Raw genomic sequence first — 22,661 nt, 5'->3', positions numbered from 1 at the left:
GACTTACAGCTAGGCGGCCATTTTGTGGCAAAATGCAAAATTTAGCGATTTTCGCAGAAATAAAAACAAAAAAACTTTCATTTTAAAAATGTGATGACATTTCACGCACATACCACTAGCTGAAGTCTACAACCACAATCAAAGTTGCATTGACCTTTGACCTCAGGCAAAGGCCGCCATCTTGAATTTTCCAAAAAATTACCTTTCGTAACATTTATAAAGTTAAACATCTTCAAGGAGTTTTGATCTATCACGTCCTAACTCGTCAAGCGTAATTAGGCGATACCATTACAAAGTGGCGTTCCCCTGTTGGTCAAACACTTTATTCCCAGAATATTGCAATTATTTTTCTCTTAAGAGTAAAAATTTGACCAAAAATTCCCATGCACCTGGTAAAAATGAATTTTGAGCCACAAAAAAATTTTAAAAATGATGACGTCACAGTAAAAAATCTGACTGAGGCCGAACTCACAGTTTAAAATCCACTATCAACCAATACGCACATGCTGGGGATATCCAAAGGAACTTCTGAAGTTATTATGGGATGGCCACAGGACTGTTAGCTTGGCGGCTAATTCTGAGGCAAGATGCGAAATTTGGGAAATTTAGGATTTTCTCACAACATGAAAAAAAAATGTTATTTTCACAAAATTTCTCATACAAACCACTATCTTAAGTCTACAACCACCATCAAAGTTTCATTGACCTTTGACCTCAAGAAGAGGCCGCTATCTTGAAGTATCTAATCCATCTTTTGTAGCCTCTATAAATTTTAAGTCCTTCAAGGAGTTTTGATTTATCACCTCCTAACTCATCAAGCATCATTAGAAAGCTACTTGGGGAAAAAACGGTGGAATTAAAAGTTGCAAATTTCAAGTGTCGTTAGCATGACGAGCTCAAAAAAGTGGCATTCCCCTGTTGCTCGCACATTTTGTTTTTGTAATATTGTGAAAACTTATTAAATGCATCCCTGGATAAAGCTGAAAAGAATGATATATTATACAACATGTACTTATTAGGAATGTGGGAGTGGTTAACAAAAAACCTCCGTTGCTAAGGAATTCAAAAAATTTACTTTTGCCGATTCTTCTAAAATTATATATACTGGTTTGTTGCCTCAAGGCGATCAAAAAATAAAATGGTTGCTATGGGGATGAAGCAAACAGAAAAGGTATGGGGCCAGTCCGCGGTTCGGGGTTAGCGACCAGTGAATTAGCCTTATCGCAAGCATCACACTGGAGGTATTAACTGTAAAAAGGGAAATGTTGAATCAATTAACAAAAGCTCTATGTTTTGTCAAATTTGTTACATTTAAAATTATTTTTCATCAAATAAAAATTTTAGTCGATACCTTACTCAACTTAAAATTTGTATTTGATTCAAACCTAATAGTGCTTTAGTACACAAATGGATACTTTAAAAATATTTTCTTAGAATATTTTGGAAAATTCATGCCTAAAAGTATGTAAAGATGTTCATTTAGTGAGCAAAGTGTGTTAAACCGAGTGTTAGCATTAGCCGTCCTGTAAAGAATTACATTGGACGTTAGCATCAAGCTAACTTTATTTTATTTTTTTATATTTGTATGGATTGATTATTGATCTGTTAAGCTTAGATCAATTAAAATCACTTAATGTAAACGGAGAGCTCTCAGCAACCACAACAGGTTAAAAAGGGGCGGGGTTAGTTCAGAGCAGTGGTCCCGCCCAGAATTTAGAGGTTTTTTTCTGATTTTGGCTCAAATTTGTCATATTCATCAGTAAAAAACCACTGGGAACGCTTTGAAACAGATGAAAAGATGACGGGAGTGCATTGAGCAGAGCTGGGTGTGGGCCGCGGGTAACTCCTGGAGCGGCTCGGCGACTCCCGCCCCCTCCCTCCCCAGTGATAAATGAGTTTGTATTGTCTGTCAGAGCAGATTCCTGCCAGCCCAGGTCACTGCTTATTAAATTAGCACTTGTCAATGTCCTAAATACTGATTGATGGATGAGCGAAGGACTTCTACGAGTCCGCCGTTCCGTCAGTGCGGCGGGCCAAACCTTCACCAGATTGGTATAGACATGTATCGAACGCGGCGTTGGTGGCTTTCACATTGAGATGATGGTTTTCATTCATGTCTCATTTTTGGACCAATAAAACAATCAATACAAGCATTAGTACAAATCTGGTCCGACAAGAATTGACAAACTAAAAGTTTCAATTCTTTGGCATTAAATATGTCATTGAACTGTGTTTGATCTACGCCTGTAAAACAAAATAATACTAATAATTTGGGGTTTCAAGGGAGCATTTGGCCATAACTTGGCTAAACGGATGCTTCAAAGCCACCTGTCCCACATTGTGTGTCCTGCTGCCAAAAGAGCTGTGGCCCGTGCAGGCCAAAAGCATGGCCCCGTGCGGGGGCTCCGCTGCGCCTGGCACCGCCGCGCTGGCAGCCGGTCCGGCTGAACCAGTCGGTTTCAGGATTTGACCTCTAGCTCCTGTCCGCCCGTAGAGCTTTGGTTGGGTTTGGGAGTCGGGTCGAGGCGCTGGGCTCGTCGCCACGATCCGTAGAAGTAGACGGAACCGTTTAAGGTCTACGGGATCAGCAGACCCGGAGGAATAACGAATGTTAGCGTTGTTAGCGGAGGTTGTGTGGATAAAGAAAAAAAACTGTATTACAAAAATCACCTACTTGAACTTCACTTTGCTATTGGGAATTAAAAAAAAAAGAAAAAAAACATCTTGATTAGATAATTATGCAAAACAGTGAAATGAAGTAACTAAGTAGAGGTGGGATTATATAATCCTTTCCAAGCAGTCAATACATATCTACTGTCTTTAGTTAATCATCACAAAATGAATGAACCAATTGTGACATAAGTGTGTTTTATTTTTGTTTTCTATTTTCTAATCAGTTGTTTTTGTAAAGAGTTTGAAATAATTGTGTGTTTTGTCCTGTATTCTTTTTAATTTATGCTTGAAATAAACTAATCAATTAATCAAAATATGCTTTACTGTTTGAAGTTTTTTGTTTAATATACCATACCACTACACTACCACCACCATGTTTTTTGCACATTTTTTACATTCGGTGTCACTTTGACTCCAACTGTGACGACAAACGATTCATCATGTCGAGACAAATACCTCCCATACCACTACACTTCCACCGCCATGCTTTACAATGCTTTATTTTATATAAAAACACATTTTTTCTATATGTGTTGTTTTGAATCCAGATGGTTCTTTTTTTTTAGGAATTAAACTTTCTCACAATTTTAACTGAGCATGTCTGACTTTTTATGTATAATTTATTATGTCAAGTCAAAGACTCCCCATATCACTACACGTACACCGCCATGCTTGACAATGCTTTGTTTTTCTTTTCGATTTTTATCCTTCAGGTGTTTTTTTTTACTCCTCACTTTTACCTAAACAAATCAGATTTTTTAAATCATCTATCGTGTCAAACTAAATCCTCCCCATACCACTACACTTACGCCACCATGCTTGGCAATGCTTTTTTTCTTTAAGTATTGCTGTGACTCATTATGTTTTTTTGTGTTGTTTTTTTCAGGAAATAAATTTTCTTTCAATTTTAACTCAACATATAATTTTTTTAAGCATCACTTACGTCAATACAAAGATTCTTTACTGCTTCAGCTTAGAAAAATACTTTCTCGATTTAGGTGTTTTTTGTTTTTTTTTTACCCCAGATGTTATTTTTTCAGGACTTAAACGTTCTCACAATTTTACGATAACATATCTGATTTTCTTAAGGATTTATAACTTCAACTCAAAGACTCCCCATACCACTACACTACCACCACTGTGTCTGACTATTGCAGCAAAGTTATTTTTTCCACTTTGACTCTCAATATAACAGAGACAGAATACATAAAAAAATGATTGAATTTTATTAAAAATTGAATTAAATTAAAATAATGAAAAAAAATACCATTTGAACAAAATACTAATAAAATTCAAAATGCATTTAATCTAATATATCTTAAAGCCACAAAAAGTCAGACTTGTAGTTTTTAGGCAATGATTACGTTAGATAAAACTTCTGGTTTTGGTCATTATAGCAAATCAAAGACTCCCCACAGCACTACACTACCACCACCGTGTTTGACAACGTTTTATTTTATTTACTTATTTATTTTTTAGATATGGGATCCAGGTTATGTCAAAAATCTTTCTCAGTGGCCTGGTGGAAATTGTCCACCCTGAGACTGGAGGATCGTGGGTTCAAATCCACGGTTGGGTCAAAACACTCGGCATTAAAGGGTCGCGGTTTGCAGCCCGTCACGTCTCCAGGCAGAGAACACATTTCACACGCTCAGGCGAGTGACTTTACTTTAACTTTATGGGTTTTCATATCCAACTACAAACTAGAAGGAATTCTACTGAGGAAAATGGTTTGGTTCTGGAGAATCCATCCTCATGGGCGTCCAGGCCCGGTTCTGGAGTCATGTGCGCGTCTCAGGGGCGTGCTCGGAGTTAGGGGCCATCGATGAGTCTGTGGCTGACATTCGAGCATGATTGGTTGGGGGGTGGGGGGTGCAGCTACTAAATCAGTACTTTGTTCTGTTGTCAGAGCGTTCCTGTCGTTGCTGCACTTAACCCACCGACAAGACGCCTCTAATGGGATAATAACCAATTAAAGTGGACCGCGGAAACTTGGCGCTTTGAGGAAATCCCAAAGCCCGACGTACTCCGGCGAAACCTCAAGAAACCTGAAGCCAAAGTGCTGCCAGGGAGGGAAAAAAAGTATCAGCTGGAGGATCAGAGAGAAGACTTTCAGAGTAGCTAAACGGCGAGCTTTCGGTTGATTCTGGGCGTAAACGCTGCGATTCTTGAGTCTAATGATAAGGTAATAGAAGGAGGTTTGACAGGGAACCGGACCCGCCAGTGTTCCTTCCAGACCGGACAAACGCTGCAGGCAAGCCGAGCGATTGTCAGCCATGCAAATAATCACTCACTTCCAGTGGGTGAGTTTGCTCGGGATGCGGCGAATTACCATTTGAAAATGAGCTGCAGAGCTCTCAGGGCGAGAGGCTTCACCGCGCTCACTCGCTCCACACGTAACCACAAACGCACGACTGTGTGCGGCTCTGAACGGGCTGCAGGGTTACACTCGGACGCTCTGATCTGATGAAGGCGCGCCGAGGGGGGGTTGTCGTCCAGCCAATCAGATATCAGAAGTGTGGCCGGAGTTACGGATATCTGAAGGCAGTTCTGTGCTGGACAAGTCAGGCGAACGGAACCTGAGCCCGGTTCAACGGCACCTTCATCAGAGCCAGTGGTGGAACTCAGCGTGACGCCGGCGGCGGACACGCCCGGGACGTGGTCCTAATTATGAGTATTAGACGGTCAGCCAACGGCTGTTAGTGTTGAGAGGAAACGAGCGAGCTGAACTTTTTAGGAATTTGCAATTATACGACTCATGAACACATTTACAATCGCAGTAATATTTGTTTACAGTCGTAGTAATATTTGTTTATAATCGTAGTAACATTTGTTCACAGTCGTAGTAATATTCGTTTACAAACGTAGAAATATTTGTTTACAGTCGTAGTAATATTTGTTTACAAACGTAGAAATATTTGTTTACAGTTGTAGTAATATTTGTTTACAATGGTAGTAATATTTGTTTACAGTCGTAGTATGATTAGTTTATAATCGTAGTAATATTTGTTTATAATCGTAGTAATATTTCTTTACAATCGTAGTAATATTTGTTTACAATCGTAGTAATATTTGTTTACACTCCTAGTAATATTAGCTTATAATAGTAGTAATATCATTTTACAGTCAGAGTAATATTTGTTTACAATTTTAGTAATATTTGTTTATAATCGTAGTAATATTAGTTTATAATCGTAGTAATATTTGTTTACAGTCAGAGTAATATTTGTTTACAATCGTAGTAATATATGTTTACAATTTTAGTAATATTTGTTTATAATCGTAGTAATATTAGTTTATAATCGTAGTAATATTAGTTTACAGTCAGAGTAATATTTGTTTACAATTGTAGTAATATTTGTTTATGATCGTAGTAATATTAGTTTACAGTCAGAGTAATATTTGTTTGATCGTAGTAATATTAGTTTACAGTCAGAGTAATATTTGTTTACAATCGTAGTAATATTTGTTTATAATCGTAGTGATATTAGTTTACAGTCAGAGTAATATTTGTTTAAAATCGTAGTAATATTTGTTTACAGTCGTAGTAATATTTGCTTATAATCGTAGTAATATCCGTTTACAATCGTAGTAATATTCGTTTACAGTCATAGTAATATCTGTTTACAATTGTAGTAATATTTGTTTATGATCGTATTAATATTTGCTTACAATCGTAGTAGTATTTGTTTAGTGTTGTAGTAATATTTGCTTACAATAATAGTAATATTTGTTTATAGTCGTAATAATATTTGTTTACAATCGTAGTAATATTTGTTTACAATCAAAGTAATATTTGTTTTGGTTCAAAAAGCTCATTAACAGATATAGATACAAACTATCCGATCTGATCGGCTTCATCATCTGTGCAGATTATCAAATCTGTGTTCACTATTTCATCTGATCTATCGGTCCATCCATCTATCTATCCATACGCCCGTCCATCCATCCATCTCTCTGTGATCTGTGTTTTCATTGGCTCACAGCTCAAAGGTTTTCATGTTTTTTAAAGCACAGAAACAGCATGGATGGAGAGGATTTGTAGACAGGAAGTACAAACGTGACAAAGACATAGTTCTACATGAAGTACTTTACTGTCAAATACACATACCGCTCTGTGGCCTCTAGAGGTCGAGTGAGGGGACCAGCTGATCAGACCATATTTGTGCTACAAACAACAACTCCTGCTCCAAATGTTTATGAATCTGATTGCTTTTGTATCTAAAGTTATTAATGCATAACAATAAAATAGGATTATTTTAAACACACAAAACTATTCTCACACGGTTCATAACAAACAACTCCAGGAGTCTCCATGTTTTCAGCAGACTCCTGGCCAGCCTTTGAGATTCTGTGACAACTTTCTCTTTTGTTTTTTAAATCACAACAGTGTTCATTATGAAGCAGCATAAACAAACAAGAGTCTCCTCTGTTGAGGAAAAACAAACCGGATCTGCTCCTTTGGTGGACCAAATAATGGACTCCTCTGCTCTGTTGTTGGATGATGGCTTCCACTGAGCGCTGCATCATGGGAAGTTCCTGTGTAGCGTCCAGCTCTTTTCAGCTGGGCCGCATGCAGACTTCTACAGAACTGAATGGTTCGTTCAAGAACGCAACCAGTCTCCTGGAGGTCTATTGAAGTGGTTCGTAAAAAAAAAAAAAAGTTCAAGATTTCCAAAAAACTTCCTATTAAGATGGGTTGTATGTAATGCAAATGTGATTTCAGCAACTCCTGCAATCCTATTAAAAGTTTTCGTAAAAAACATGAAATTAAATTTACGGTTATAGTAAAATGAGTCAAAAACATGTTTATTGAATTCAGTTAAATTCTATTTATATAGTCCAATATCACAAAGAAAATTTGCTTCAGAAAAACATGAAAATAAATTCAATTAATTTTTCCATTTAAATGTTTGTTTTCTTATATTTTCTTTAAATAACAAATAATTTTGAATTTATTGAAAAATAAAATTTCATTTTAAAAGTTTTTTTGGTCCTCTTTAAAACACAATTTAAACAAAAAAAAAACATTTTAATAATCAAAAATCCAGTTTGCTTAGCTTTATTTATTCAAAGATTGTAACGCGTTAATTTAGCTTAAATCGGCTAATGTGTAGCGATGTTGTACTGCGTCTCTTGTTAAAGCTAGCCTTAAAAAGCTTTTTTTACCTGTTACTAACAAGGTGTGGAGTTAGCATTGTCATAGTGACATTTGTTTTAATGTTATCAGTCTGTTTTTTTTTACGCGTTGCAAATATGGAGTTATAGGTATTGCACACATGCTAATGTAGCTAACCCTTTAAAACAGCTAACATGTAGCGGTGTGGTACTATGTTTTTTTCAAGGATAAGCTAATAAGGCTAGGAGGTTGCATAGTGAGTAACATTTTAGTGGTATCTATCTGATTTTTACGTCTTGCAAACAAGGTAACAGGTATTGTAAATATGCTAATGTGGCTAACTTTGGCTAACGTTTAGCGTGTTACAAACCGTTTCAAAATTAAACACAGTTATAAAGCCTGACTGATGGATTTCTCGGACTATTTTGACTCACTTAATGCGCTTTATTCATTAAATAAGTTCAAAAATAGACTATTCCCCTTATATTAACCCTTTAGTGTGGAAAATATGGTCATAGTTTTACTTTCTCATCACGTGTTCTTCAACTTATAGATTTAAAATTTAGAAAAAAATTCTTTAAACGTTAAAACTACTCCAAATACACAACTTAAAAATAGGATCTGCAGGTGTTTTAGGATTTTTCATGCGTCTAAAACCAGGAGTGACAAAAGGCGTCACGCAGTCTTTTGATCACCTACCAGCCATTGTCCCCCCCAGGAGAAGACCCCTCCACAGGCGTGTGAACGCTCCCTTTGGCCAGGTGTCCCAGTCTGTGGACTCACAGAATAGAAAGGTTATAAAAAGAAGCCCCTTTCATCCCCTCAGAGTCTCACGGCTGCATTTGGAGTTACTGTCAACAATGCGGAGTGTGCGGACCGGATTGGGACTTTGAGCTACACGGTGCCAAACTAATGCCAGTTTGATTAAATGCTGTGGACACAAACAGCGGGAGGTTCTGATCCCTCCGCCATTGTCGTCCCCAGCGCCTCTGCATTGTCACGCTCTTCCTTCTGACCCTCTTCAGCCGGCTGTAGCGTCCAATCACGACGCATCAATTCTTCGTGTCTTTTTTGTTTGTTTGTTTACACCACAGATATATTATTTGAGTACAAACACGTCCAAATTTTCCACTTAGCGACGCTAGCTCCGAGTCCAATAATCTGGGGGTCTTTAAAAGTCGCGGCGTGTTTAACAGGGTTAAACACACAAACAAAGATGGATTGAATGTGTAATTTGGAGCGTCGAAATTTTGTGTGCGGAGAATAAAAAGACAAAAAAAGGCTTTTCTCGGGGAGCATGCTTTGCTGCATATTAATTATTTTGGTGCTGATGAATAATCGGCGAGGAAGTCGGAGGCACTTTGAGCTGTCATAATTAACAGACTCACTCCACAATGGTTCTCAAAGAGACTCCTTCTGAGCACGCACGCCGCGGCCAAAGAGCACATTAAAAACGGGCCATTTGGAGTGGAAGGGATCAAAACGGCCGACGGATCCGCGCCTTTTCTGGTCTATATGTTTCATTGTTTCAGCATCAGCTGAATGTCAGCAGACGAGCGAGGCCCGGGCCGCTCTGTACCGCTGCCCCGGGGGTTGTCTGAGCGCTTTGGTGTGTCACCGCCATTACCCAGGGGGCCCCGTGCACACCTCATTAGCAACAGAGTATCCTTTGGCCACCCATGGGCGAGACTCAGTCCCTTGGTGGCTTAACAAGATCACATTTAAATCAGCGGCGAGACGAGGAAATGGGTTTCTGATGAACATTCATCAGCGGCGTGCAATTACTTCCAGGCTGGATGAGTTTCTGATCTGCCTTTTCGTCAGGAATTCATGCAGGTTTTGATTCATTTGATGCTCCAGAAAAAGAAAAATGATGATGGGATGGAATGGATTTACAGCCAAATATGGCCAAAAGTACCAATAAAACGATCACTATGTTACAACTGTTGACAAAGAAAAAAAAAAACGGTTGGGGTGATTAAAATCAGGATTTGCACCTATGTTAAACACTTTATTACTTTTTTACCTACGGCTAATGAAAAAGCAAACAAACATACGTTAGTGAAACCAAACGTTTACAATGAAATCCAAGATGTTGCAATTCCCTAAAATCACCACTGGAGGCTGACTCCAAAACAGAGCAATTTTCCATTGACTTTCATGTTAATTTTGTGGTCAAATACATTAAAAAAAACTGAAAGCTATGCTAGCAACGTTGAAACGTTGAAATCTCGGGAAAAAAAATTTGCTTGGGGTTATTAGGCTAGTCAGTCTAGTCTAGTCTAGTCTAGTCTAGTCTAGGCTAGTTAGTCTCTGAACACTTGATGACATTTCCCTATTAACAATATAAAAAAGGCGGAGTCATAAGGAAAAACAAAAGAACATTTTTTTAATGGGGCTAGTGTTCGCACTACAAATACAAGATGTTGCAGTTCTTCAAAGTCACCACTAGGGGCAGACTACAAAACAGAGCAGTTTCCCATTGACTCACATATTAAGAGAGTAGTCGAAAATACCAATGAACTGAAACTATGCTAGCAATGTTGACTCACGGTGAGTTAACGTTGACGAGAAAATCTCTAAAAAAAATGGTTGGGAATATTAGGCTAAGTCTGCCTCTGAACACCTGATGATGTTTTCCCATCAACAATATAAATATGTGGAGTCAATAAAAAAAAGAAAACTATTTTTAATGGGGCCAATTTTCGCAATGAAATACAAGATGTTGCAATTCCCTAAAATCACCACTAGAGGCTGAGATCAAAATAGAGGAATTTCCCGTTGATTTACATGTTAGAAGTTCAACCGAAGATACTAATAAAAGTTATGCTGTGGACATTGAGTCACAAACACAAAAATCCCTGAAAAGTCGGTATTAGGCTAGGTACAAATTCTGTCCATGAATGACTTTTTCTTATTGGCGACAAAAAAGTAAAGGCCAAAAAGGATAAATATATATTTACATACACTTCTATTGAAGCCAAATGTTCCCATTGAAACACAATATGTTGCAGTTTTTTTAAATTGCCACAAGAGGCGGATTCCAAAACGTGACAATATCCCATTGACGCTCACGTTTAAAGTTTCTACAAAGTAAATAAACGCCTCATTATCAAAACAGTTGGGATATTTAGGCTGGGTTCATATTCCGCCCACACACATTTAATAACTATTCCCATCAACAGTGTAAAATAAATAAATAAGTTGGGAAATAAAAATCAGGAAATAAAAATCACTAGTGGAGCCAAATGCTCCCAATGAAATCAAAAAATGTGCAGTTTTTAAAATAACCACTAGAGGCTGACTTCTAAAATAGAGCAATTTCCCATTAACTCTCATGTTAAAAGTGTGACCACATGTACTAATAAACTAAATGCTGTTTAGGTTTAGTGATTGACACAAAAATTTCAGAAAAATGACTAAAAACGGTTGAAGTTACTAGGCTAGATGCTAATTCCGTTCTCGGATAATTAACTTGACTTTCTCCTATCAATTATTTATATATATGAAAAAGGTTAGGTTAATTATATATGTTAAATAAATTCATTCGTTTAGCCAAATTTTCCTTCCAAAAAAAAAAAAAAAAAAATCAAGATGGTGCAGTTTCTTAAAATCACCACTAGAGGCTGATTTCAAATTCAAGACGTTTCCCACACATATTAAAAGTGTTACCAAAAATGAACAAAAGTTCTTGATGTCAATAAGTTAGGTGCTAATACAAAAATACTAGTGGAATTTTTACTATAAAATACACGATGTTGCAGTTTTTAAAATCACCACTAGAGACTGATTGCAGCGAGAGGGCATTTTCCATTGAAATGCATGTCAAATGTGTCTTAAAACATATCAATAAAATAAAAGCCTTGTTGTAATTGGTGCGTTTTTAATTCAAAAAATGCCTGAAAATGTCGTTTAAAAATGGCTGTTTATTAGACTAAGTGCAAATCTCGTCCTCATTCACACTCTCAGATATTGTCCAAAAAATTGAGGTTAAACTAGGAAAAAACAAGCTCAAAATTGCAGAATGTTGAGGTTATTTTAAGGATGTAGAACCCTTAGATCACATAAACTATGACTCCATGGTGAGATTTTAAAAAACAAAAAACAAAATCATGGATGTCTGGCACACATTCTTAAAAAAAACATTATCAAGCAAAAGTCCATGAATTTGATGAAACGTCATTGAATTTTACCATTTTAATTATGCAGGCATGACAAGCATAAGCAATGGTTGCCGGGGAAAATATGAAATTAAGTTTTAAATATGGATGCAAAAATTAGCACGCACATTTGTCAGCCCTAGAGATGAAAAAAACGGAATGGTTGCTATGGACCGAGAAGTTCATAGAGGCAACGGTTCTGAAAACAATTAGTAACTCCATTGCCGTTTTATTGAGGAATTGCACGGATTAGTTTCCAAGATTAATTGTTTTTACAAAGTGATTTTTCCCAAAGATGCAAAAAAAAAAAAAAAAAACTGAAAAAACTTACCAAGAATAGGAGAACCTTCTAGTCCAGTGGAAATACTATAATCAGTTTCATGACTATGCTAATTGCTGCCATGGCAACAGTATATAACTCAGGTAAACTAGGTTTGGGTTTTCTCTTTAGAAAGCTTTGAACTCCTTAGGTATTCAATTTCCAAAACATTGTTATAGTTGGCTTCACGTTGAAAAAAAGCACCTATCGTGTAGAAAATTACATTTGTTTTGAAAGATTTGGTAGGTGTCAACACTGGTTGCTAAGGAATGGGAAAAAAATTACGTTGACATAGAGACATAAAAATCACTGCACACATTTATCAGCCACAAACGTGTAAAAAAGTGAATGGTTGCTATGGACTTACACTACCAGTTAAAGTTTCAGGAACACCCTTAGTATCCAAGGGATTTTTTCTTGGTTCTGCCACCACTGGATTTTACCCCCTTGTTATTGTAGAAGAGACCACTGGGGGCACAAATGAAAAAATTAAAGCTGTTCTAGAACAATTCCTTGTTCAGGTGTGTCCAGTCAATTAGGACATGCCAGAGTAGGGTATGTTGGAAAACATCCTTGAGGATTGGAGTTCGATACATGTGGCGTAGGTTTTGCAAATAGTCAAGTATGGACTATTGAAGGTACGTGGATACCTAGAACCACTTTTCTCTGCATCAGAATCAGATTAAAATGATTCAGAATAATTGTATAAACAATCAAATAGCTACAGTAGTTCATTTAGGTGTTGGCAGCAATTTCTCTGACATTGAAGGGTTAAAAGGAGGTGACGTTGACGTCACACTGAGACCTTTTCTATGAAAAATGGGAGATATCAGAGGATTGTAGAACTCCTGACCAGAATAGTATCTCCTCCATCGAGAACATAACTTTGAAACCAGAATTTGACACCCTGACAATTCCGGATGTCTACAATTGAAGCTGTATTAACTTTTCGTCATGATGCTAACCAGCGCGTTTCGGCAGTGTCTCCAGGTGCAAATGGAGTTGTGGTGGACTATATTTATCTGGACAGAAAGTGTCCAAAATGGCCAGAATTTTAATTGATACACGAGTCTTTTGCATTGTTCATCAAACCCTTGACTACTTCAATGAAAGCCAATGTAAATGTCCTTGTATGAGCATTTTGGACGTCTACGTTCAAGTCTCTTGTGTTCGAAAGTTAAAAGTTCCAGCCGTCGAAAGTTAAACCAGTTGACCGATCAAAGACTCGGATTTGTCTTGTGTATGTCGGAATAGAGCTTTGAGAGTAAAACCCTGAACCAAAATTTGCGAAATTTCAGGTAGTGAAGTGTCAGGTAGCAGCAGTCCAATGGAAACTGTATGCCAAAAGTGTGTTCAAGAACCATTGTTCTTGAACGTGGATCACATACCAGTGTGTACACAACATGAGGATACTTTTTGTCAATACAGATCAATCAACGTCGTCTCTAATAGCGCCCCCTGACTGTTGCATTGAAAGGGACACTGTTCTGCCTCATCCAAAGCCGCGGGCCTCTCCCAGGTAACCCGTTAAACCCCAACAAAGGGACCTCCATCTTCTAAATGTCCCCACACATCCTGAGATGGACGGTTTGAGTCCACCCTTCAGAGATGAGCTCTGAATTCCAGCTGAATAGCCCGTTCCACAGTGTGCTTGTCAAGGGTGATTACAAGCTTAGCAAGAAAAATGAGATACTGGTTGACCTATTTCTGAGCACTTTGTTTCATGCCGCCCCCGCCCCCTTTGCCGAATCTCCCCTTCCTCCATCCGATTCCTTTCTTCCAACCCAACTTTGCCTTTTCATTTTTGTCTTCCAGCCCCTCTGCCCACCGGTCCTGCGGAGTAGAGGTCGGGTCAGAGGCCACCTGGTTCCTCCACGTTGCCAAGCCTGAGCAACCTGGCAAACAAAGGCCTCCACTGTTAGGGGATCTGTTGCCCGGTGCCAAACTTTCACCTTCACACCCCCCCTGCTCCATATTACCCCCCGTGTGAAGAAAACCCCTGCAGGGATGCTTCAATAGAGGGGGGTCTGTGAGCGGCAGCGGTAAAGTTTGGACGCTGTCACCAGACGAGTCACACTGGGGGCTCACCAGTGAGAAAAAAAGGTAGGGAATAAAGGAGGCGACGCACCTCTGCGGACAAAGAGGCCCGGGGGCGACGCGGCGACCTCTGCGGCCGGCCGGCCGGCGCTCCCTTTGACGGCGATCTGTCAGAATTCATTTTCCATCGATTCCAAAAACAAACTTTAGAAAAATGGATCAATACGTTGTATAAGTTGATGAAAGGGTTTTATTTTCTACTGATGTCCTGAAAATCCGTTGAGTGTTGAGTTTGGAGATAAGACTTGAAGGGAACGGCGTCCGGCAGCGGCCCTTCTCACATCTCCCGCAAAGCAACTTGGGAGTCCACGGGGTTCGGTCTGACGAAGGCGGAAACACGGTTTGCCATCCCGCCGCCTTTGACTAAGGTCATATCAAATGAACAGACAACTGACGGCGTAAAAATAGCATACAATTAATTCTTATGCTCTCCGTTCATAAAATCTTAAAGGTTGACCTGATTTTTTTTTTTTTTTTAAATGTTAGACTATGTGGGGAAATTTGTCACCAGCGGGATCTAAAGCGGCTAAAAATGACTTTTTCTTCTGTTGGTGGGGGAAAAAATAAAAATGTTAAAATTCTAGCAGCAGTTTATGGTCCGCAGGTGCTACCTCCCCCCACCGATACGCCCTTTACCCTCCCCTCTGGTCGGGCCAGCATGTGACAAATTAATGAAAAAAAATTCTCAAAATTTCAGCTTTTATGTTGGTTTTATCTCCATAGCAACCATTTTATTTTTTGGTCGTTTTGGGGTGACGAATTGATCTATATCATTTTTAGAAGAATCTGCAAAAGTAATTTTTTGGATTTTCTTGGCAACTGAGGTTTTTCGTTAACCACGCCCCTTTTGCTGATATATTCATATCATTTGTTGTATTGTTTTGTTCAGCTTGAGCAAGGGATTCATATATTACATTTTCACAATACTTAATGAAAATATGTGCAAGCAATGGGAGAATTGTGCTCTAGCTAGCTTCCCATGCTATTTCCAACATTTTTTCCAAAGTTGCTGCCTAACTTTCAAACTGAATGAGGTAGGAAATGATGGATTGAGTCCAACTATAGGGGGAGATGAAATTTCTAGAAGGTCCTAAAGGTGATTTTTTTTTTTTTTTTGGAAATTCAAGATGGCGGCTATTACCCAAGGTCAAAGTTCGAGAAACTTTAACTGTTCTTGTAGACTCAACTTGGTGACGTGAATTTTGTGAAGATTGTGTAAACAGAATTTTTTTTGTTTTTTCTGATATTGGGTTAAAAGGTAAAAAATCTGCAAATTTCCCAGTTTGCCACAAAATGGCCGCCAATCTCTACGTCCCGTGTCCATCCCATAATAGTTTCAAAACTTACTTTGGAAATCTGACAATTTTGGTTTTGTTGATGGATTTTGAAATATTTTATGACCTCCATGATTTCATGGTTTTCTCTGCTGTGATGTCATTTTCTCATTTACTATCCCTAAAATTCCTTTAAGGAACTGATAGATTGAGTCTAACTATATAAAGGCTGAAATTTCGAAAAGGTCCTAAATGTGATTTTTTTTTTTAATTCAAGTTCAAAGTTCAAGAAACTTTAGTTTCGACTTGGTGGCGTGAATTTTGTTAAGATTGTGTAAACAGAAGTTTGTTTTTTTTTTGTTTTTTTTTCCGATATTGGGCCAAAAGGTGAAAAATCAGCCTGCCACAAAATGGCCGCCAACCTGTAAGTCCCGTGTCCATCCCATAATAGTTTCAAAACTGACTTTGGAAATCTAACAATTTTGTTTTTGTTGGTGGATTTTGAAATATTTTATGACCTCCATAATTTCATGGTTTTCTCTGCTGTGATGTCATTTTCTCATTTACTATCCCTAAAATTCCTTTTCAGTGAGTACCAGGTGGCGAGTCCTCGAGTTTGTAGCCGGGATTAAGTTTTTGCTCAGAGGGGCAATAAGAAAGAAGAATTGCAAAATTAATCTGACACTAAAGCGGAAATAGCTTTAAAAAGAATCATGCGACAGCTCATTGGACTCATTAGAAGAGGCTTTTTTTAATTACATTTTTTGAAATTTTAGGGTCAAACATTACCACGAATTACAATCAATTTCCAGGTGATAAAAACACAAACAGTAGGTGGTGGTGGGCGGAGGATGAGCCATTTAATTGCCCCCCACATTTGCTAACAAGCTTAGCTGTCGTCTCAGCACCGTGCGCCGCACTCAGCATTCAAATAGATCCTAATTATTTCTCGTTGAAGGTCTTAAGATTGCCAACTCTTGTGTTGGCCGATGATAAAACGCCGCTCTTTCAAAACTTAATCATTACAAGTGCGTTCGAACGAGCACAAACGGCTCAGAGGTTAGAGCGGCATTAACTCCTCGCGTCCATTTTGGTTGAATGGGGCCCGGCGAAAAAGTAGATTACATCCTCAAATCAAACCCCGCGGCTGATGATAGCGCTCCTAAACAGTCAATTATGGAATGTTTACTGTGCTCTTATTTGTTTCTGTTTGCTTGATAACGCGCTTTAGATTGACAAGGATTTATATGGGGGGGCGAGCAGAAGAGAAGCCAATCACGTAAACAGCAATTACGTGTGCGGCGGGGAGAATTAGAGTAACCAAATCAAGTTTTTTCTTTTCTTTTCCACAAAAAGACAAAAAGAGAGAATGCGAGATACCCGGTGTTTAATGAGGGGAAGGGATGATGGGCAGCGCTGGCGTGGTGAAATGCAAATCAGACATCTCTGAAACGCCGTCTGAGGGACTGCTGCGCGGCGGCAGATATGAATGAGGACGGCTGCTGGAAACGGCGGGCAGGATGCCCAGCCAAAAAACGGAGAAATTGAAGAATAAACATTCCTCGGTTGTTCCCTGAGAGCGAGCTGGCCGGTCTGACGGCGGCTTAATTGCGAGTTATGCTTTAAGGACGGCGGCGGAGGCCGATGCTGATGCTGATCACATTTCAGGGAGAGGGAAGTCTCAGAGGTGTGGGCCGAATGTGTTTGACGGACTCAGAAACACATTAGAGAATCCTGTTGTTGTTAATGGATTTATGCTAGGAGTTTGTTTTAGCCTTTTCGCCATCAAAATGAAACCAGCTGACCTTTTGGTTCCAACTGTCGGATCTAATGCTACGTTCACACCAAACACGATTTAAGCGTCACATTTGTGTCTCCTGCCTCTCTTTGTACACGAATCAAACTTGCTGCCGGGTGCTTGTCCAAAAAATGTGCTAATGGGCTGGTTTAATTAAAGCAGCAAGCCAACGTTAGCATTAGCATCCTAGCATTATGTAATCAAAGGACGTGAACGTCTATTAAGGTTTATTCACACCAAATTTTAAAACAAAAGGTTCAAGTTACAACTTTCAACCAAAGGTTTATCAAACTCACACATTTGAAACTGTCATGTTCATGTGTTATTACGCAGGTTTCTGGTACCATTTTTGAGGTCTATGTACAAAACGGCAGGTTAAAAAACTGTTGAGCGTCAATAAAGTTAGATTTTTCTGTCGTGCTAAACTCACTGCAAAGGGCGACTATTGCAAGATAAAAGAGATAAAGAAGCATGAAGAGGACCGGTCCGGGTGACCCTCTTTAGGAAAGGACATGTGAAGAGGAGCGGTTCTGGTGACCCTCTTTAGGAAAGGACACGTGAAGAGGAGCGGTCCGGGTGACCCTTTTCAGGAAAGGACACGTGAAGAGGACCGGTCCGGGTGACCCTCTTCAGGAAAGGACACATGAAGAGGAGCGGTTCGGGTGACCCTCTTTAGGAAAGGACACATGAAGAGGAGCGGTTCGGGTGACCCTCTTCAGGAAAGGACACGTGAAGAGGACCGGTCCGGGTGACCCTCTTCAGGAAAGGACACATGAAGAGGAGCGGTTCGGGTGACCCTCTTCAGGAAAGGACACGTGAAGAGGAGCGGTTCTGTTGACCTGTTAACATCCTCAAGGACAAGGCTCAGGAACAGACTGGAAAAGAGAAGCGTACACCGTGACACTTGGAACTGGACAGATAAAATGAAAAAAAGGTCCCAGTGACCCTCCTCAGGAAAGGAAATGTGAAGAGGAGCCACCTCGGTGTCTTTCCTTAGGAACAGGAAAGGGAACATGAAGAAGTTGTTCAGATGACCATTCTCAAGAACAGAGATGTGAAGAGGAGTGGCCCCAGTGACTCCTTCAGGGAAAAATACATAAGAAGGAGCAGTCAGGGTGACCTTCCTCTGAAAGGTCACCCTGACTGCGCCTCCAAGAGGAACGGTCCCAGTGACCCTCCTCTGGAAAGGACATGTGAAGAGGAACGGTTCTGATGAATCTCCTCAGGGAAGCACAGGTGAAGAGGAACGGTCCTGGTGACCCTCCCATAGGAAAGGATATGTGAAGAGGAACGGTCCTGGTGACCCTCCTCTGGAAAGTACATGTGAAGAGGAGCAGCCTCTCCTCAGGAACAGAATGGGGAACATGAATGATCGGTCCTAGTGACCTTGCTGAAAGGAAACTTGAAATGTGGCCCCAGAAATCCCCCTCTAGGCATTCTGGGTAGTCTGTCATACCACATCATTTGGTTTGCTTTACCTACTCGGCCCTACAAACTGCTGCGCCTTAAGTTCCGAAAAACAGGGTAGTATCTTTTTGTCATTCAAAGAATTAATTAAAAATGTTTCATAACTTGAGTCTAAAACAAAAAGACATAAAAATAAGGTTCATTTATTTTTAAAGTCATTGTAAGGGACGGCAGATTTGAGGTAATCCAAGAGGTACCATCTGTTATTGTCCTAAAGACGTATGACGCAACCGATGAAATGATATGAAACAGATTCCATGCCCCCCCGAGGTTGGTCGACTATTTAAGGTCCTACGGGTTTATACACTTGATGATTCCAGGATAGAGAAGCATATTCAGGCAAAAGACGAGAGATTAACAGGAATCTTTTCTGGCAAACTTCAGGAAACTTCTGTTTCATTGGATTGTAAACGTTAAACAAACCTTTGATTTCAAGGGGCGCTCACGTCTGAAGACAGCGCCTTATGTAGGTTAAAGGATAAAAATACCAAATGTCAAACAGTCTCGAGCTGTAAATCCGTCAGCTGTCTCCGTCGTTTGCAATCAAACGTGTCATTTGCAGCTTGGAGACGACTCTCCCTTTTCCCCGCGGCGACGGTAGAACAATGGCACCGGCCGAGAGCAGAAACAAGAGGGTTCTGGTTGAGCGCCGCTAATAAAAGACACATCTCGTCGCTCTCGATATGTCGTTTGGCGAGCCGAGCGGCCTTTGAAGTCGCCCCCTTTTTCCTCTTAAGTCAACCCAGTCCCCACTCATCTCCCGCTCAAGCCCTGCCTTTAATGTGGTGAGCCGGCCGGCCTTCGCCGCGCCGTCCCAACCGTCACTGGACGTCCACGGAACCGGGGGATTACTCGCATTTCCTGGTCCGCTTGAGCTTCAATCACAAAAGGAGTGCTGAACAAGTGAAAGAGAAAAGAAAAAAAGAGAGAAAGAAAACCACTCCTGAAGTAAATGTGGTGCGGCACAACTCAAACCAGATGAATCCTCTCTATTTTTACCTTTTCCTTTGCCAAGGACACATCAGGCACATCCTGTGAGCCTCAGCGAGGACGGGTTAGTTATGGTCTTCTACAGAGCAGACGGAACAAAGATGTTCAAACCCCCGAACGCCGTGTGATCTGAGAGACGGGGATATTGAAAATGATTCGAAAATGAAGGCGACTCTTTGGAGGTAAAGCCTCACTCAAGACACGCGATCCCCCCGCATGCGGCATCAAAGCAATCCAACACAGGTGAGGGCAGAGAGTGCTTTCTGTAGAGCCAAAAAAAACGTAGAAACGCTTCCTTGATGGGTAGAAAAACCGGTTTTGGCCGTCAGATCAACTAACTGGAAGCAGTTGAAGAGAAGAAAGAGTTGTAATCCTAGTTTAGTATCAGTTGAGATGGAATGAATCCACCAGAACTGTTGGAAATTGTATTTCTTGTGCGTCTCTTGCGACCATTGATGAAAACTACGATGTCATCCATAGAAGTAAAGGTTCACTTCCTTTAGTTAGATCATTTTTTTTGCAATATGAATGCAAGTCAATGAGCAGCAATTAGTCCGTGCCGGTCTGGGTCGTCGTTTCTACGACCTCTTTGACCGTTAGCTCAATTACCTCAATTTCAATGGGTAGTGCCGCAGACTATGCCATTGGGTTACGTTAATTAATAAACTTTTGCATCTCATCGCAAATCTGCATTTATGCGCGTCAGAATCACCTGGAATTCTGTTGATTGCACAAACGGTTGAAAGGTTAGTTTGAAGAACAACAGCACAGGAGCTAAAGCGCCAGAACGTAAAAGGATCTCAGAACTGGACTGACTGATCGTGGTGTCAATCACTGAAAAGGACTCATTTCTGGCACTAACAAATATAAGTCGCAATGTTTTTTTTATGATATTGATGCCACTAATGTCAGTGTGTAGTGACTGTGGTGAGTTGGGTTGAATCATTGTTTCTATGGTAACCACTTGGCAACAGCAAAATAACACAAACTAACAGATCTAACGGAATTAAGCAATTACCATATTTATAAAGGAGTCTGCAAAAAGCTGATTTTATTCACATTTGAACACGCTATGCTAATTCAAAGAACGTCAACGCTGAAGCTAAAGCTTCAAGAACTAGACAGAACAATTCGGAAGTCACTCATAAAAATTTTTCGTGATATTGTCGCTGCCGTGTTAGAACCCTACACTGCAGATAGACAGTGATTGGTTGGAGTTAGTCGTCATCTCCAAGGCGACCACTTTGCGACAGCAAAATAACACGTGCCATTTAAACTTCACGAAATTAGTCATAACAGATTCTGATGCGGGGAAAATGGCTATGTAGTTGGATTTCGTGAACACGTTATTACAGTGTTGGTTATCAGAGCAAAGCTGCTTTTGTTCGTCAGGATCTGCTGGACTTACGTTGTTTTTGCGCAAATGGTTGAAGAGTTACGATAACTCACACGTCAACTTTATTTTATTCAATTTCGACTTTTTAAAATAATTTTGCCAGTTCTGTTATTTTTGACTTCCGTAGAATTGCAAGACTATTGTTTTTTTTCCCCAATTTCTTGTAAATTTTGACTTTTTTTTTACATCATTTTATGACTTTATTCTCAATTTTTTTTTTTACTTTTTTATTTTTTAGCTGAAGCCAAGGTTCGACTGCATATGAGAATTGAAACAAATAAATGTGACGACACCTCTAAAAAAAATCTGACCTAACATAATTACGTGAATTTAGTCTAATTTTGTAGATGCCGCCATGTTGGAACTAGACAACAGTGATTAGTCTGAGTCGACGTTTCTATGGCAACCACTCTCACCAATCAGGAGTCAGCTTTTTAGAGCGAAACATCCCTACCACTTGAATTTCTCAATCAGACGTTTTGACCGTTGGACGTGGGGCCAGCAGGCCCCGCCTACTTTTTTTGAGGCATCTGATTTGTCAGTTTTTACCTTAGATAACTTAAACTACAGAATAAATATTTGTAAAAAATGATTATAAAGAACTTGTTTAAATTAAGTTTATCAGAGCCAGAATGGTTCCTCTGACAGATAGAATGGCCGAGGAAGTCTATGGAATTTTGGCTTCCTGTAGCTAACAGGTACTTCCTGTTTGGAATGCGAGTTGGATGGGGCCGCTCAGTCCAGTTCTCTTATACAGTCAATGATCCGAACAGAGGCAGCATTAACATTTTTTTACTACCAAGTGAAAAAAAAAACATTGGATGTTATGAGTACTGTTAGCCAAACATTCTAACCACTGACTAACTCCCTCGTGCTTCACTAAGGGATGAACTGTTTGCTGAAATTCCAGTTTCAACCAAATCTTTACGCTTAAATCACATGAATTAAGTAAAAAAAAAAAAAAAAAAATATCTAGTCCACAGTTTTATTATTCAATTTAGATAAGCAAAGGCAACTTTACTATTAGGGTGTAAATCCTCTGTTGATGCATTATACTTGTTTTTAATTGTTTGAAATGAACAATTTCAAGTCAAAATCAAATCAAAGGCTGTTCGGTTTAGTCTGAATGAAAACTGAACTCTCGCAGCAACTTTTAGTTTACAATTGTGACAACAAATATTGGAAGCTGTCAACAGAAGAGAACAGTTGAGGCTAAAAAAGTTTAAAAAAAAATATCTTCAAATACAACAATTTTCTCATATTATACAACTTTATTTTAATCAAATTTTGACTTTTTTTGTTTTTTAATTCCGTAGAATTACAAGACCGTTGGGTTTGTTTTTTTTACTTTTTTTTGCAATTTCTTGT

This window comes from Oryzias melastigma, linkage group LG2 (genome assembly GCF_002922805.2).
Source record: "Oryzias melastigma strain HK-1 linkage group LG2, ASM292280v2, whole genome shotgun sequence".
Classification (NCBI taxonomy): Eukaryota; Metazoa; Chordata; class Actinopteri; order Beloniformes; family Adrianichthyidae; genus Oryzias; species Oryzias melastigma.
The sequence above is the reverse complement of the archived record's forward strand: the minus strand, read 5'-3'. Positions refer to the sequence as shown.